Genomic DNA, 15,963 nt, shown 5'->3' on the forward strand with positions numbered 1-15,963 from the left:
CAGCACAGGTACTAAACACTAAATCTCTATCCAATGGAGAATTTAAAATCTGACTTTCATCATCATCTGGGAAGTTCTGAGAATGCAGCCATGCAGCCCTTCCCAAAACAGCACCAGTGGTCTTAGCCCTGAATTAAGTATTTACAGTCATACACACATTGCAAACAATGAGTAGTGAGCTGTGCAACAGAAGAAACTTAAGCTATTTAAAGTAGATTTTCTTCACAAGAAGAAACTGCAGACAAATCATCATTCATACTTTAGCAATTTATCAGAGTAAATTAACATATGAGCTTGACAATTCATAATTCTAAACAAAGTTGCAGAAGTATACACACTTTTTCCCATACAGAATAGTTGTGTAAAATCTTACTATAACCATAGATGTCCTTCTCTTCTATATGTTGCAGTATTCATAACATGAGGAAGTCTGCCGCAGGCTGTCCCAAACGTCCAGCCAGAACGCAAAAGTCTAAAGTTACTGTTAGGTATGTGCGACACTGCACAAAGTTCCTCATCCAACATCGGCCATAAAGTGACGTTGGGTATAAATCAGACAGCACATACCATCTTCAGAAGTGAATGCCCCAGGAAGACCATAAGCCTAAGATAAACTGAGATAGACACATATCCAGAAATAAAATAAGCATCGAGGGAAGGAGGGAGGGATAGAACACTGCAACATACAGAAGAGAAGGACATCTAGGGTTATGGTAAAAATTTTAACAACTATCCCCATGTCCTTCTATTCATATGTTGTAGTATTAATAATATGAGGAAGAATCACAAACCTCATGCAGAGGAAAGAGTGAGAGGAGGGGCAGCAGCACTCGCTACAAATCCCTGAAGAACAGCCCTGGCAAAACCAGCTCTAGGTCTAGATATACCATCCAACTTGTAATGTTTTGTGAAAGTATGGACAGAAGACTAAGTCGCTGCTTCTAGGATAGAGGAAGTATCCATACCCTTGAAAAAAAGCACCCGAAGAAGACACAGCTCTAGTAGAATGAGCCTTAACAAGAGATGCACAGGTTTTTCTATGGAACACATAACACAAAGAAATAGCCTTAGAGCTCCAAGAAGAGACTGTTTGCTTGGAAACAGGCTTGCCCAGAGCTATGGGATAATGAGAAATGAAGAGGCGATGAGATTTTCTGATAGACTTGGTTTTATCCAAATAAAATCCGAGTTGTCTATGCATATCCAAGGTGTGTAAAATCCTCTCGCTAGAAGACTGTGGAGAGGGAAAGAAAGTAGACAAATTATTGGATTGTTTAACTGACAACTCATTCACCACCTTGGACATAAAGGAGGGATTAGTACATAGGGAAACCCTATCCTTGTGGAAAACACTGAAGGGAAAGGAAGCCATAAGGGCTTGAAGTTCTGAAACCCTTCTGGCTGAAGTGATAGCCAAAACATGCACAGTCTTTCAAATGCAAAGTTGGAGAGAAGAGGAAATTGCTGGTTCAAAAGGAGGCAATAAAAGTTTTTCTAAGACAAAATTAAGATCCCAAGGAGGAGGAGGAACTGGTTTCCTTGGTGGTCTGATATAAAGGATGCCTTCTAATCTTGAAGCCAAAGTAGAGGTCACAGGAGACAGGCAGAAATGGCTGAGAGATGAGTTTTTACTGATGGTTATGATAATCCAGTCTTCAGTAATTCACCCAGATAAGAGAAAACCACCGGAACATCCACAGACAATGGTCATAGGTTTTGAGAAAGACACCAAATGGAAAACCTCTTCTGTTTGGAAATGTAGGATTTTCTAGTATTGAGTTTTCTGGCCTCCTGCAGAACTTGCAGCACATCCTCAGAAAATAGGTGTCTGAAAGGGATCAAAACCCTATCACCCACAGTGTCAGATGAAGGGTTGACATGGATCCCTTATGCTGTGAACGTTGATCTATCCTGTGAGGTAACTTGTGATGATTGCCCTTGGCTAAATGCAGAAGAAGGGGGAATCAATGCTGTCTTGGTCAAAAGGCAGTCACCAGCAAGATTTTTGGTTGGTTCTGTTGTATTTTTAACAGAGCTTTCTGTAGATGGGGGGGGGTGCATAAACATCCCCTTCCATGCCCGAGGTTTGCACACTCTTGCACAAAACAGAACTCTGAAAGTTCATAAGGGAGGCAAACAGATCTACTTGAGGAGTACCCCAAAACACACATCTCTGTGTAACATCCATTCATGGGATTGAGTCATGAACCTGCTCAACATGTCTGCCACAACATTCTCACTGGAAGGAATGTAAACTGCCTGAAGGGTTAGTTGCTAATGAGTAGCCAACTCCCAACTCTTGAGACAACCTACACAGGAGATATGACTTGGTGTCCTTCTCCCCTGCTTGTTGACATACCAAAGAACTGTGGTGTTATCTTTGAACCACTTTAGGGGACCTGGAAGAAAAAAGAGGTTGAAATGTTTGCATTGCAAAAATGAGAGCTCTCATCTCCCTTATGTTTATGTGTTCCTTCATTTGGGAAGGGAACCACATGTCTTGAACCTTCCAAGAGGCAAAGGTTGCACCTCATCCCATATCCAAAGCATCCATGAATAACTCCTAAGATGGAAGAGAGGGTTGGAGGGGAAGCCTTGGATTCAAAGTAACATGTTGAATCCACCACAATTCTTTTTTTCAAGCAGGGAAGAGAAATAAAATCAAGTGTACAAGCAAGTTGCATCCAGACTGACCTGAGAGACCACTGGAGTTTCCTCGTGAAATTTGGCTAGAGGTAACATGGGAATAGTGGTTGCCATGAAGACTAACAGGTAGTGGAACTCCCTGGCTGTCACAGACCGAAGTGGAATGACAGCCTGAAAGAAAGTGGTTAGAGAGATGACTTTCTGACATTTTCCATGCCATCTTAGATTAGCAGAAGTCATTCTCCACTTTAGTGAGAGTACAGCATTGATTGGCCACTGGTTGGTAAAGGTTGGTTGGTCTAGGGCTTACAGTAAGAACCTCATTGGTTCTTTTGAGTTTTTTTTAAAGTTGTTTCAGCTTTCAACATTCTGGTACTTAAGACCTACCTTTGAGAGGGTTTCTGCTATTATACACTGAGCTAAATGGAGGAGGGGCACTGACCACAATTCTGATCTGTGATATAAAACAATATGTATACTGTTTTCTTGTTTATTGTTTTACTAGTTATTGCTTATTCTTACCATTTACTGCACTTTTTACCGTCTGCTGCCTACGTTTTATTGCACTTTTTATTGTCTGTTGCCTACTTTTTACTGTATTTTATTGTTATAAGCTAATCTGCATGTTGTACTGCCTTACTAGGCTTTTAAAATCACTTTTGTTACTGCCTCACTTTTTGTAAAGCTTTTTTAGCTAGTATCACTGTGTGAAATGTATTAATTGGAAATTTTCTCCTTTTGTTAAGCATCTGTTTTTTGGTCTGATTCTCTTACCAAGGAGTGTATCATATAAGCAATGTGTTTGCAGTTAAAAGCATTCTTTTTCTCCCTTTTCTGTTTAAAATTTTCATTTAGTGTCTCACTGCTGTTTTCCTGCTGGGATAAACATTTCTGTAGTGTTTTCTGCCTAAAATAGTGTAGCTAGTAGTTGTAGCATAGCAGCCCACCCCTCCTTCTCTATTGTTGTCTTGTTCTTACACTTGATCGCTTTGCAGTTGCCCACCCCTACTGTAAATTTAATCTGGGACACTCCTCACAGTCCAGTCTCATTAGCTCATTCTACTCAACACAGAACATTTGGGAAGGCCAACCCCCATAGTTTCTTTACCTTGAATTATCTCCTGTTCCTCCTTTCTCCCTTCCCACTCTACTAAAAAAATAAAAAATTCAGCTGCTTCTACAATAACTGTTTCCTCCTACTACTCAATACTTCATCTTGCTTTTTCAGCTACCTGTTCTCTAAAGTGTTAAACAGCATATTTTCTGCTGCACGTATTACTGCTCATTTTTAGCCTGTTTAAATTGTGTTATTCTAAACCTCTTAGTTTTAGTAAAAACAATATGAAAACTCCAGCAAAGCTGGAACTTACAAGAAGTTTGGGAGGTCACTCAGTAGAAGTTACAGCTTTGCTGGATTTCATTTTGTTTTTACTGATTGTTTTTTCAGAAACCTCTTAGTTTTGGTCTAAGCACTTGGGCTTTAAGCCTACCCTTTTACTTTCCCTGGCCTCTCTCCCTCAGATTCTGACAAATATAGATGGACAATTTCCTACTGTTTGTCCTGCCAGCCTGGTTGATATGGACATCCAGAGACAGTGTAGCAACTGCCTCATGTACATGGACAACCATCTGCTATTACCACCTAGGAACACAATTTGTGAGAGATGCAATTACATAAAGAACCTAGAGTCTATGCTCTCTCCCTCACAAGCCAGTATATCTGACACTGAGAAGTTTATCAACACAATCATTACACCTCAACCACCACCCAAAACTACACAACATACACCCACATATGTGAAGGTTCTCAACAAAAGCATTCACAAACAAAGGAGACCTCAGAGGCAAAAACAAATGCACAATGCACAGCCCTCTACACCACATACCACACACAGTCCACACACCTGTGTTTCGCAAACACAACGGCCTAACCATAAACCCAACATACTAGTTATAGGAGACTCCACTGTGAGAACACAGATGTGCCTCTCACCAGACTGGATAAGGAGAAAGTCACGGTTAGTTGTCTGTCAGGTGCCAGAATCCACCATATCAGACATGCACTCAAGTCTCTCAACAACAGGTGCTGTTATGACTCTGTCATACTCCATGTTGGGATGAACAACTTGAGATATACCTCCCTGGATTATATGAAGAGAGACATGATTGAGCTCGATGAATGTGTGTCCCAGGCAGGTATGTCCCTAGCCTTAAGCAGCATTCAACAGTCGCCCAGAATGATGCCTCAATACAAACAGAAAATGACTGACTAACTGGCAAAGTTTCTGGTGTCATTCCAGGGGGATCCAGTACCTGACAGCCTGGGAAGATATGAGCTACAGACCACGATGCTTTGTTAGAGATGGCTTGCATCTGTCTCACTTGGGCTTTTGGCAAAGGCCCTTGCCTCCACCATAGTGCCTTGTTTAGGAAAAGTTCTGAAGTTGATAAAACCAACATAAAAATTTCAACAAAATGCAAATTAAAGGTCATACTGCTAAATGCTAGGATTCTAAACATGAAACTGCACTCACTACTCTCTCTTTTGGCTTTTCCCGGTTAGGGGTCGCCACAGCAGATCACCTTGTCCGCTCGTGATTGGCAGTGGAGTTTTACGGTGTCGCGTTCCCAACCTTCCACGGAAGGCACACACACACACACGCACTCAAGCCTAGGGCCAATTTTAACATGTCCAATCCACTTGCAGCATGTCTTTGGGGATGTGGGAGGAAACCGGAGCACCCGGAGGAAACCCACACGACCACAAGGAGGACATGCAGACTCCGCACAGAAGACACCCCAACCGAAGATCGAACCGGAGAGCCTCTTGCTGTGAGGCGACAACGCTAACCGCTGCACCACCGCGGCCATCAAGCATTCATAACCCTGGGAGATGCTAACATTTGTGCAGTCACAGAAACCTGGTTCAAAGCTGCAGAGAGCACCCCAGCCTTACCTGATTATTCATCCTATCATACATTCAGTCTCCAAACTGTGGGCAGCAAAGCCAAAGGAAGTGGAGTTTCAATGTATATTAAAGACATACACACCTCCAGGCTGGTCAAACAATATGATGCACAGGAGACACTCCAGGTGCAGTTAACCATTGACAAACCCCTATTCAAATCATAGCTAGCTACAGGGCCCCAAATTTGACTCACCTATCTGGACCTCTTCGAATCTATCAATATTCAGCCCTTTACCCTGATCCTGGGTAACTAACTACCCAACTATAGATTGGAAAAACTACTCATGCCAGAACGCAAATGCCCAGAGATTCCATGATTTTATCAATGTATATGCCTTGGAACAGCTAGTCGACACCCCCACAAGAGGTGATAATACCTTGGACTTGGTATTACCCAAAATGAGTAACCACTGTAGCATCCCTACAGTATCATCCTCAATGGTAAGATCCAACCATAAAGCGGTCACTTTCGAAGTCGGCATCTCCCCCAACCCCCCCTCTAACTAGGGTCAAACAAAACAAACTTCTCTAAAGCTGATTACAGCCTCCTAAGGGATGGTATAAACAGTATAAACAGCTTCACAGCCCCCTCCCCCTCTGCTGGAACTGGCAACAATGTCCAAATCTACATCAAAGAGCACTTATACAGATGCATGGCATCAGGAATACCTGACAGGACAAAATCATCCTCTGCAAGGAAGAGTAAACCTGTCTGGTGGACATCTGCAATAAAACTATATAACAAAAGGAAAACAATGCTGTCTAGTACCAAGAAGGAGCAGATGCCCAACTGGAAGCAATTTCTCCTTAGCCTGAGCAAGCAAATAAGACCACTAGTGAAATCCACTAAAGCCAACTTCAAGTCCAAATTGGCCACATCTACTAGAGACAATCATAAGGCCTTCTTCACATATGTCCGCAATCTCAAAGGAAGCACCCAGATTTGTTCAGAACTGGTAGTCAAGGACACCACATGCACAAATGCTGTAGATATAGCCAACCTACTGGCTGACAGATTCAGTGAAAACTACACCTCTCTGTCACCCCATCAATGAATCAGGACATCCCCAATACCTGCCCCCCCATCTCTAGGGAACAGGTCATCACTGCCCTCTCGGAGGCAAAAAAATACAGCTTCCATGGGACCCAATAACATCCCAGGCTGCATCCTACATGAACTCAGGCATGAACTTGCAGCACCATTAGGCACCCTATTCAACTAAAGCCTGAGTACCGGCTTTGTCCCAGCCAAGTGGAGGACAGTCACTGTCATCCCTTTACACAAAGGCGGAGTGCCCACCGATCAGGGAAATTACAGACCCATCAGCCTAACTAGCCTGATCTGCAAGGCGATGGAATGGATTATCATTGACCTCATTAACAGGGACAATGGCAACCTCCAAACACTCAACCCCACACAGTTTGGCTTTGTCAAGGGGAGGTCATGTCTGTTAAATCTGGTTGACTTCTTTGACACAGTCACTACAGCCATGGATGAGGGGAAGACAGTGCACACCGCCTACCCTGACCTGGCCAAAGCCTACGACACTATTAACCACTTGGGTATAAAAGACAAACTTGCTCAACTAGGCATCAATCCATACATTATCAGATGCTTAACAAACTGGCTCACTGACATAACCCACCTAATCAAAATAGGGGAAGTCATCTCAAGCAGTAACCTGTAATGAGCAGTGTACCCCAGGATCAGTCTTGGGGCCTCTGTTATTCGGAATATACTTCGAGGTGCATGCCAAAACCAGTGGGGTATGGTTGACCAAGTCTGTAGATGACTGCCAGCTGGGCAGGGATCTCAATTCCCCAAGTGATGTAGACATCCTCCAAGAGGGTCACACCCAAACAAATGACTGGTGCCAGAAACACGGCCTTAAGATGAATGCCAAAAAATGCATCATCATCATCCTCTTTGGGAAGAATGATGCCCCCCCCCATATTATCACATTAATAACAACGTCTTAAGCACACAATCAGTTGTGAGGGATGTGGGCACCCAGGTTGATAGCAACCTGACTTTTGACCACCATGTTGCTTCCATTGTACAGAAAGCTTTTTACATGGCGCACCTCATAAATAAGGGTATCTCATTCAGGGACAAGGAGATCATAACATCCCTGTATTCCTCCCTTATAAGGGCCATTATGGAGTACAGCGCCCAATTCGTCATGTACCTCGCAAAACACATGCAGCAGCTGGACAGACCTCCTCACCAGAAGAATCCAGGGCTTCAAACATCTACCCTACACAGATGGGCTAAAAGCCCCTGTCCCTCTACTCCGTTTCATACAAACTCCAAAGAGGTGACCTCTGTTTGGCAATATAAACAATCTCAGACCCCGCCTTGATGGGACTGCCGCATATCCAAGTCAAGCTCCACTCGAGTAACCCGCATGCACGACCTCAGCCTGGTCTGTGGCATCAAAAAGATTTGGCAGGACAGATTTGTATCCCAGAGACTCCCCCATCTGTGGAATAGACACCCTCTCCACATCAAGCAGAGTACCTCATTATCCTTTTTCAAGCACAACCTGGATAACTGGATGGAAAACAGAAAATACATCCCTGGGATTCCACCTGTGTCCCTGCTGGACAAGGGCTTTGGGTGCTGACTTGTCTAAACATGGGCTAAATTCTTGGCTAGGCTTATAAGGGCCACAGGGCCAATAGCCTAGTAACTTCCTATGACCTTACAAGAGGAAAGTAATAAAGCATCAACAAAATAAAAAAAAATTGATTTTTTTCTCCTATGTGACCTTATCTGCACAGCAAGCTATCCATCGATCCTCGAAAGCTTCAGAGGAGCATACTCTTCTGTAGCAATAAAGCTCTGTAAGGCTTTGCTCCCAAACTTGTCTTTTAGTCAGCTCGGCCTGAGCTGTCTGACAGTTTGGGTGCATAGAAAATGCCCTGAAGGTCTGGAATCTGGCCAGCTGTTATATGCTTGTCGGGATATAATCCCTATAGCTAAGGCTACTGCAGCAGTGATCAATATGAACATCAAAAAGTGACATGCCATAGGTCTGTAAGGCTCGTTTAAATCTACACCCCCTAACAATAATAAAGTACTAGGAACACTGAGCAAACTAAATGAAACAGCAAAAGAGAGGAATCTGCTGTCACGTGCAAAGCACTCCCACCACCTTGCTTAAGATGTGCTATAGGAGTATTCAGTCACAGATTTTCTACAGTGCTCATAGGTACTCATAGCTAACAAACTATAAAGACCATTACTTTCCAAAGTACAACTGCTTCAGGCTCAGCCAGGTGTGTGTGTGTGTGTGTGTGTGTGTGTGTGTGTGTGTGTGTCATCTACCTTATACACTCAACTCGCCACTCTTCCTGCTAATAATCTTTGTGACATGCAACAATGTTAACGGTAAACATGCATTAGTACCCATTCCCTTAAAAATAATTCTAATGGAGTACAGACTTGCTGACTTAGCACCATAAATGCAATCAGCATCACAGATCAGACTTTCAGGAAAAAATCCCTTCACCCTCCTCTTCCCTTCTTCCTACAGCATAAAGAGTTGGGGCTAACCAATCAATCTGTCCCACCATGTCTGACTTTAAGGCTCATATTCAGACTTTTGGCACTGCACACAATGCCCAGTCTCTCTACACTTTGCACTTCTGTGGACTGATGGCAGTCTCTCTGTATGTATGTGTGTGTGTGTGTGTGGGGGGGGGTCAAAACAAATCTGTCTGGAGAATTCAATTTTGGTTAACCTTCAGGGCTCAGGTGATCCTTGCATGGCCAACCCATTAAGTAAAACTTCCAAAGCTATTACTGCATTTCTTACAAACCACAACACCCTGCAACTCTTTCCTCTATTTCTAGTGTCTGCCTCAGCTAAAGGCACCACATATGAAGAACATGTAACCCTTAAACAATAGAGGCAGAGGGATAAGGGGTGAGATGACTTCCAAACACTGAATTCTCAAAGCAGATCAAATGTTATTTCACTTGACCATCCTAAGTGCCTAGCCTACTGAATCCTAAACTTGATCACTGTAGCTACAAAGAAGATTTGAATCTGGAAGCAATGTCCAGATTACAATGTCTAACAAATGTATTCGGTGAGGACCAAGATGCAACTGCACAGATGTCATCTACAGATGCCTTAAAGAAAAAAGCTGCTGAGGTAGCAACCACTCTAGTAAAATGGATCTTAGGTAAGCCAGGCACCTCCTTCACATAACTTAAGATAAACAAAGGAGATGCAACTAGAAAGCCAGTAAGACTTTTGCCCTAGGTTTTGTGAATCAAATGAAACAAAGGGCACAGTATCCTTTAAGGTCTTAGTTCTATCCACATAATACCTAAACTGCCTATTGGCATTCACACAATACAGCAAGTACTCCCCTGAAATGAAATATTACCTACAAATACTTGAAGTTCCAACAGACTGATTAAGGCTGGTCTCTCAGCAATATCATGCACAAATGAAGGAAACCTTTTCTCTACGGAAAACTGGGAATGGAGGGATAATTCATAAGGTGGGTAACTCAGATGCTTCGAGATGAAGGCACAGCCATTAACTAAAGGGTCTTCGACAGACCTTTCAAATCTGCTGAAGCCACTGGTGCAAACACAGGTCAAGTTAGTTTCTCCAGAATTATACAATTTTCAGAAGTGAATAGCTCCATGTATTTACCTGTTTTTTTTACCAAGGCAATACACTGATCAGAAATGATGAAATGCAAGTACAAATTACAGCCCCGGTGAACACAAGTACAGATATACAGACAATGAAAAATGTATGATCAAAAATATCAGAGTAGCAAAAAAAAAAAAATGTTCCTCATTAAAACAGAACACTCCTAACTTCAAACAAGATGAATATGTGTCAAAAGTAAGTAATGTTTCATACAATATGTACAAATGTGGCCTTGAGCCTGTAGAGATGAAATGGTTAGGAAAAGACTGATAAAAAAGAAGTAGAACAAGATGACAGCATCTATATCAAGCCTTGTTAGAAAGAGAACATTTTAGTTCAGCTCACAACTTAGAACAGAAGGATAGGTCCTTTATGTATATGGGAAGGGAATCTCAAGAGTTTTGGTGCAAGAACTGAGAAAGAATGGTCAGTACAGTGAAGTTTGGTTTGAGGTGTCCACAGGGTGGGAATTCCTGAGGCTGTGGGTGGGTTTGTTTTTTTTTGAAAGAATTAAAGAATTTTGCTGTAAGAGGCATGAATGAGTAAGTTCTGCAAGAGTCTGAACAGCAGTGAACCTAGCAATAGGTAGCATCTCTGTTTTATGGGGAGCCAACTGACTTTGGAAAGTAGAGTTTTATAACATCTTACCATAACAGTAACAGTAGAATAATAATAGTACAGCGAATCTAGTACCAAACCCTTGAAGAAAGCTCCAGAAAAGGGCTCTGCCCTCGCAGAATAAGCCCAAACTGAAGCAGAAAGCTGTCTTCCATAAAAAATAACAGAAATTACCAGGAGGAGATGGTTTTCTTAGAAACAGCCAAACCCAATGTCCTGGGATGAAAAGAAACAAAAAGCTGCACAGATTTGTACACGGTCTTTGTTTTATCCAAATAGCCAAGCTGTCTATGTAGCTCCAAGGTATGAAGAAATTTCTCACTAGCAGATTGTGAAGGAAAAAAGGAGGTTGGACAGACTGACAGACAAGTCACTGATTAACTTGGGCATAAAAAGGGGATTAGTACACAAGACACCCTGTCTCTGTGAAAATCCAAACTGGGAGGAACAGCCATCAGAATTTGAAATTCAGAAAGTCTCTTGGTTGAAGTAAACGTCACCAACAGTCTTCCAACTGTACTGCTGCAAAGAAAAAGAAGTGGGGTCAAAAGGAGCACAAGTCAGATTTTCTGGGTTAAAATTAAAGTCCCAAGAGGAAGGAATAGATTTTCTTGGGGGCCTGATATGAAGGACGCCTTTAAGGAATTGTTTGACCTCAAAACGAGAGGTCAGCAGTGGGTTCAAGGGCAGACAAGCAGAGATTGCTGACAAGTGAGTTTTAACAGAAGAATATGCTAAAGCCAGCATGAAGCAGTTCACACAAGTAAGAAAGGACCAAAAGACCTCCACTGAGAAGGGATCCTGTTGACGCTTGAGACATCAACAAGAAAATCTTTTTATTTAGCCATACAGAAGTTTCTGGTAGTGGGTATCCTGGTCTCCTGCAGTACTAAGAACATCCACAGAAAAGTGGCATCTAAAAAGGATAAAAATTCTGTCACCAAAGTGTCAACTGAAGAGTGGACAAGTAAAGGTGAATGAGACACCATGTCTTGTACGAAGAGATCTATCTTGTGAGATAACTTGTGATGATTACCCCTGGCCAGGTGAAAGAGAAAGGTTAACCAGTGCTGTCTGAGCCAAAAGGGAGTCAACAGCAAGATTCCTGGGGACTCCTTTCTGATCTTGTGCAGGACCCTGGGAAGTAGAGGAAGAGGTGGGTAAGCATATAGTAACAGTCCCTTCAAAGACTAAGGACATGGCATCTACCCTCCATGTCAGAGGACTTGGGACCCTTAAACAGAAGGAGGAAGTTGCCCATTCAGAGAGGAGGGGAAAAGATCCACTAGAGTAATACCCCACCAATGTACCATGTTCAGAAACACCACTCTCTGAAGCATTCATTCATGAGGTTGTGTCCTGGACCTGCTCAGAGAGTCTGCCACAAAGATGTGTTCTGAATGGATGTAGACCACCTCAAGGATTACCAGTTAATGGATATTCGAATTCCAGGCCTGAATGGCTAAGTCTGCAAAGAAGGTAAGACCTTGTGCCCCCTGTTTATCGATGTACCAAATGACAATGGTGCTGTCTCTAAATACCTTTAAAAGCCCTGGAGACAACAGAGAATGGAAAGCCTGAACAGCAAGAATGAGTGCCCTCATTTCTTTTATATCAATGTGGTCTGACTTCTGATGAAGAGGCCACAGACCCTGAACACTCAGATTGTTGGAAGAAGCTCCACACCTCAGATCGAAAGAGTCTGTGAACAGCTCTTGAGTAGGGGTATGAGTCTGAAAAGGTAGTTCTGGATTGAGGGAGATCTGCCGACTCCACCAGTGAAACTCGAGTTTGCGAAAAGGAAGTAAAACAGGAAAGTCCAGAAGGTGGCACTGATGGAGCCAAATAGTCATTAGATACTACAGAAAGCTTCCTCGTATTAGCTTGGCAAAGGGAAGCATGGGAATGGTAGATGCCATGAACCCCAGCGCCCTAAGAAATTCCCTTGCAGGAATGACAGAAAGGGGAAGCAGACTGGAAGTTGGTTGTCAGAGACAGAACCATGGAAGAAGGAAAAGAAGCCAACATTGGAATGGTTTGGATTCTGAAACCCAGAAAAATGGGGTCTTGTGAAAGAGTCGCACCTGACTTCTCGAGATTGTTGGTGAATCCTCGACTGCAGATGAGCATGGTGAAGTACAGAACTTGCAAAAGCCTGGATTGAGAGGAAGCCTGAAGAAGCATGTCATCCAGATATGGGGAATATTTGGATTCCCTGAAGCCTGCTAAAGGCTATGACAGGGGCCTTGGGGGTCATAGAAAGACCAAACAACAAAGCAGAGAAAGTACAGTTGTGTACACTTACTATAAATGTAGATGTTTGAGTGTTGCAGTCATCACCTGTGGGTTATCCCTGCTGCGGTAGCCCTCAGCCGGCCCGAATACCAGAGTCAATGTTTTTCTGCATCGGCTGCTGTCGCCTGTAGTCTGACATCAGGTCATCAGAGCTATAAAGTAAGGCAGCCGACGCCATTCCATCAGTATTTCTTGCCTTAACCCATCAGAAGCATAAGGAAATATAGTAAAGTGGTCCTGTTGGCTAAAAGCCACCATGGGAAGCTTATTGTCCCCCTATGGAAAGAAGACATAAGGGGAAGGAGGGAGGGAAACCAGGACTGCAACAGTGAATACACTCTAACATCTACATTTATGGTAAGTGTACACAAATGTACTATGTTCTTCATGTTTCACTGTTGCAGTCATCACCTGTGGGAGGTTTCCCCAAAGCTGAGGAGAGGGGTGGAAGGATAGGTTACAGCCATAGGCATGGGTCAGCAAGCCCTGGAGAACTGCAGAGGCAAATCCTGCCCTAGACTTAGAGAAAAGAGGTAGGTGGTAATGCTTTGTAAAGGTAAGGACAGAGGTCCAGGTGGCAGCTTCTAAGATGTCCCTGGTGAGGACTCCTCTGAGGAATGCTCAGGAAGTGGAGGCTGCCCTAGTGGAATGGGTACGAATAGACTTAGGGGGTGATTTCCCATGTAGTCTGTAGCAAAAATGGATACAGTGTGATATCCATTTGGAAATGGTTTGCTTGGAAATGGGCTTCCCCTCTGCCCCTAGGGCAAAGCTGACAAGAAGCTGGTCTGTTTTTCTGAAGGGCTTAGTACGGTCCAGGTAGTATCTGAGTTGTCTGTGCATGTCTAGTGAGTGCAAAAGTCTTTCCCCCTTGTTTTGAGGGTTGGGAGAGAAGGTGGGTAGATGTATCGCCTGGTTAAGAGTCACATCAGATACCACCTTGGGCATAAAGGAGGGGTTAATCCTCAAGGAGACCCTGTCTGCATGGAAAACGATGAGGGGCTCAACGTCCGGAAGTTCTGAAACCCTTCTGGCTGAGGTGATAGCTAGTAGGAAAGCAGTCTTCCAGGAGAGGTATTTCAATTCTGCTGAAGAAGCAGGTTTGAATGGAGGTAAGTTTAGTTTTTCTAAAACATAATTCAGGTGCCAGGCTGATGTGGGTAGCCTTCTTGGATGTCTGATATTATATATTATTCTGAGGAATTCTTTAATCAAAGGATGTGTGAAGAGGGGCTGGTCTGAATCGAAATGAGTTGAAATGTCTTGAGTCATGGATTTTAACAGAAGAGAAGGAGAGGCCACTATTGAATAACTTGGCTAGGTAATCCAAGATAAGAGGGATGGAAGGTTGTGAGGAACTGGCCCCTCTGGACTGGCTCCAGCAGCAGAATCGTTTCCATTTCCCTGCATAAGATTTTCTGGTGCTGGGCCTTCTGGCCTCTGTAATAATGTCTAGGATCTGTTTGCTTAACAGGGATCCTATGTTTGCTTTTAAAATATTAGCCATGCTGACAGATTGAGAGTGTGTGTGCAGCATCCCCCCCCCCACCTGGGTCAAGAGGTCTGAGATCAGGGGAAGCTGCCGGGGGGCTGTAATGTCAGGCTGTGCAGTAAGGGGTACCAATGCTGTCTGGGCCAATCTGGAGCAATGAGGATGGCCTTTGGTCTCTCCTCCCTTATTTTGATCAGTACCTTGGGAATAAGAGACAGAGGATGGAAAGTGTACACAAAGAGGGAGTTCTAGGGGAAAGTCAAGGCATCCACCTTCCAGGCTAGGTGGTGATACTCCCTGGCACAGAATGTTTCCAGCTGGTGGTTGAGGTGAGAAGCAAAGAGATCCACCTCTGGAGCTCCCCACTCCTGAGTGACTTGCAGAAAGATTTTTCTGTGTAGTTGCCATTCACGGAGGTCCAGTAAGTTTCTGCTTAGGTGGTCTGCCAGGGTGTTGTTGACCCTTGGTAGGTATTGGGCAATTAGGTGTAGACCCATGGAGGCAGCTGTCCGACAGAGGTTCATAGCTAGCCTGTACAGAGGGTAAGATTGGGTCCCTCCCTGTTTGTTGATATACCACATTACTGTGGTGGTGTCTGTTTTGAGAAGGAGAATCCCTGGCCTGAGATTGGGTTTGAAGAATATCAGAGCCTTTTGTACTGCCATAATTTCCTTCTGATTGATGTGCAAGGGAAGGTGTTGGGAATCCCAAAGACCTTGGTTACACCTGCCTGCTAGGTAAGCGCTCCAAGCAATGTCTGAGGTGTCGGTGGTGATGCTCTGGCCGGAAAGGTGGAGGATGAAGAGCAGACCCTTGTTCTTGGCACGGGCCCCTGCCTACTAGAGAAACTTGGCCCTTATACAGGGGATCAGCGGTAGAGAGGTCTCTAGAGGCTGAGAGTCCTGACACCAAAGGTTCTTTAGATAACAGTGAAGGTTCCTCATGTGAAGCCTGGCCAGAATTAGAAGAATGCAAGATGCCAAGTACCCCAAGGCTTGATGGAACTTTCTCAGTGAGTGACTTCTGGAAGCCAGCTGGGAAAAGTAGAGAAGGAGGAAGAAAATAATCTTCCTGGAGGGTGTTTGCTGTTTGCTTTGATTTCTTCTCGTTGATGGCGAACCCTAGGGAAGTTTGGAGGGTTTTGACAAAGACAAGGTCCTGGAGCAGCTTTTCTTTGCACTCTGCCTGAATGAGGAGTCGTTCATATAAGGGAAAATCTGTATATTTCTCGGTTTGCAAAATGCTATGGCAGTGGCTAAGCATTT

At 43.7% G+C, this 15,963-nt stretch overlaps 1 protein-coding gene across 1 annotated transcript in view; it reads right to left on the reverse strand.

The window, feature by feature from the left end:
* CLASP1 (cytoplasmic linker associated protein 1) overlaps window positions 1-15,963 on the reverse strand; it is a 4,127,769-nt gene that overhangs the window by 2,553,236 nt on the left and 1,558,570 nt on the right. The gene's annotated exons all lie outside the window — the stretch shown is intronic.

Source organism: Protopterus annectens, chromosome 6.part0 (genome assembly GCF_019279795.1).
Source record: "Protopterus annectens isolate FY-2018-M chromosome 6.part0, PAN1.0, whole genome shotgun sequence".
In the NCBI taxonomy this organism is placed as follows: Eukaryota; Metazoa; Chordata; order Ceratodontiformes; family Protopteridae; genus Protopterus; species Protopterus annectens.